The sequence below is a fragment of the Euwallacea fornicatus genome, chromosome 16, assembly GCF_040115645.1.
Source record: "Euwallacea fornicatus isolate EFF26 chromosome 16, ASM4011564v1, whole genome shotgun sequence".
Classification (NCBI taxonomy): Eukaryota; Metazoa; Arthropoda; class Insecta; order Coleoptera; family Curculionidae; genus Euwallacea; species Euwallacea fornicatus.
The window spans coordinates 1,127,894-1,130,751 of record NC_089556.1 but is presented as its reverse complement, the minus strand read 5'-3'; the positions used below and the strand labels follow the sequence as shown (position 1 = coordinate 1,130,751).

Sequence of the window (2,858 nt, the reverse complement as noted above, 5' to 3'; positions counted from 1 at the left end):
GGGGTACTCGGATTACGTTCTTAGCCTCCCCCATCATGCTTAATGAAATTGTATTTAAATATTAGGGTGTAATTTGGGGAGAGATTTGGTTGGGGATCGCTTTACACTCCTGTGACATATGCTTTGGCGCGAGAAGACCAAAAACTGAAGAGTCACCATTGCTTCTGAGAACCGAGTTTGAGACCACCTGGTCTTCGTAGTGGTCCATACCAACACCCCATATTTAACACGCGTTGAAAACAATCTTTTGTTTGTACCGTTGACCAGTTTTCTTTTAAACACCTTGCAACAATATATCACACAATGGGCGAAATTCAATTCCTGTCACGATGGACAATGGGCCATTTCTCGGGATAATCTATTGACGACCGAAGAAATGGAATTGCGACGTGCCGAGTGTAAGTTTTGCTCAAAGCTGCCTGGTTTAAGGTAATAGACACTTGAAAAGTTTCTATACATATAAAATGTGCAATTGATATAAAAATGTATAACACAGGAAGCACGTTTTATTAAAAATATACGTGACAAAGAAAAATGAGCTTTTGTGCAAATACAGAGCTCCGCCAGTGCTTAAAGCTTCCGTGTTATATTAAAACGTTTGACAAAATGCAAGCTCTTGTAGGGGGAGGAGATTTCATTCATTTTCGTTCATTGTCGACGGGCACAATAAGACCAGTAGCTTGACAAGGCAGCTTTTATATTAAATATTATTATCTTGAAAGCCCTTTTTGGAGAATAATTGAATTTTCAATAATGGGCTGATCTTGGTATGAGTCCAGAGAGTTCAGACTTCTATCATTTCAGCAAAGAGGCTTCAAAATTGCTTTCCAAATGAACGTACCAAGTGAATTTGGAATTAGAAACTTCAAAATGGTTCGTACTGTTGATTCTCATAATTTAGGATATTGTACAATACGTTCAAAACCGCTGAACCAAATGACAACACATATAGCTTTTAACATGCCCGTTTCACACCCACGAGAGCTTCCTTCGACATCTTTCCTGGATCAATTAGTGTGAACGGGGTGTCAGCCGACTGTTATACTGAATACAAAATATCCAAAATTCAATGGACAATATGTTGGCTTGTAATTTTTGGGCTGTGCATTTATGATGGGACTTCACAGTCATCCTCTCATATCCGATATGGTCTAGTGGCTAGGATACCTGGCTTTCACCCAGGAGGCTCGGGTTCGATTCCCGGTATCGGAATATTTTTTTGTTTCCTTTTACTAATTATAAACAATTTCCCAGCATTCCTGAACTGATATAATCTTTATCATCAATATTTATAATAACGATTCAAAGTATGTTATTATTTTTTCCAGATAAAATAAATCCTTCTATAAAACTTAAAACACCGGAAACAGGGTAATTGGACTATCCACCCTGTATCTGGCTTCACAATTCCTCTTCATCACGAAAAACAGTGGGTCCGTTTTGGTCCTAAAAGCACCCAACAATAAGGCGTAAAATCACGCTCCGAAGGTACAATGCCACACAGGAACCCATTGTGAAACTCGAAACAGCATGTGACAATATATTATATCAGCTATTGAAGAATTCACTATGTACAGTTTTATTCCATTCACAGAGGACAAAAGGTTCGCTTAGATATACACGCGTTAGAGACGCCGAAAGGTTTTGTCTCTTTTGTCAGACAGTGTCGGACCCATTCTTCGGGAGGAAATACGAAAATAAAATGTCCCGATAGGTTCGGGTGCTTTTCCTAAAAATTTGCCATTGAAAAAAGTGGGCAGGTAAAAGTTGAAAACGTTTTGTTTGCGCAGTATTTAGGTAATTATATGGGCAAATATCGCACAATGGATCTGTTTCATGCAGCTGACAATTGGGCACAATGGCAACAATCGCTTTTTCGGTATTGTTGCTGGCATGCGTATGGCGATTAAACCGCAAGCCAATTCGCCTCGTTTTTTTTTTGTTTTTTTTTTGTAATTTTACGAACCCATGTACGTAAAATTTATTAGAAATCTAGTCATTAACAGCTCTCATCACCCCGACAAATAAATTAAGAACAATACCTTACACCAACACGCACATGACAAATAGCTTTTGATTTCGCTATTTCTGAATGTCATAAATACTTCAGCAATAGTCACAAGCGAGCACAATTTCTAGGCTTCGAGTTTGTAATAATTCTATGAGCTCTTTCAATCCAACACAAGCAGCCTGTCAACTTTGTGCCGTAATTGTGTCTCAGAGGAGATAAATTCGGTAACAAGACAGGCAAAGCCTTAAGACGTAGCTAGAATTATTATATGACTCGAAGAAGCCTAGAATACCGCTAAAACTTGTCTTATTTTGAATAGGAAGCTCAGACTTTACAATTATTATGTTTCATAGTTTGTGTTCTATTGTCTCACGTGTTTGAGCAAATCTTATAATTATAGCGGTTTGAATGTGACGCTTTCGGGAAATGATTGCTTTGTAAGACGTTAATTATTTCAGAGAGATAATTCTAGTGGGCATGGTTGAAGAATTGTTGTCATGTTGATGAAATGCCAATTAAGCTACTTGATATGCATATATTTGTATAATTAGAACTGTGCCAGCTTAATTGAAATACCTATTACAATGTGGTTGCCTCCACCTGGATGATCGACTGAACCCCACGCATCGTTCACTTTGAAACGATTCGCTCATAAAGATTTGACCAAGCCCATCACGATATCTATTACTTTCTTCATAATAATTGCCGAGCAGAAATGTAGCGACGTGCTTGGACCTTCATTATGGTATCGAGGAGTTCGCTCGTCGGGGGTACGGTCTTTTGTGCAAAGAGAAGAGAATTTGTTTATGCATTTGACGGTATTCTCAAGTCTCCTTATTTGAAACAG

At 38.3% G+C, this 2,858-nt stretch overlaps 1 non-coding gene across 1 annotated transcript; it reads left to right on the top strand.

Annotated features, from left to right (window-relative positions):
* Positions 1–1,140: 1,140 nt before the first annotated feature.
* On the top strand, positions 1,141–1,212 carry TRNAE-UUC (transfer RNA glutamic acid (anticodon UUC)). The gene has a single exon. It is a non-coding gene; the product is annotated as a tRNA-Glu (tRNA).
* Positions 1,213–2,858: the final 1,646 nt, after the last annotated feature.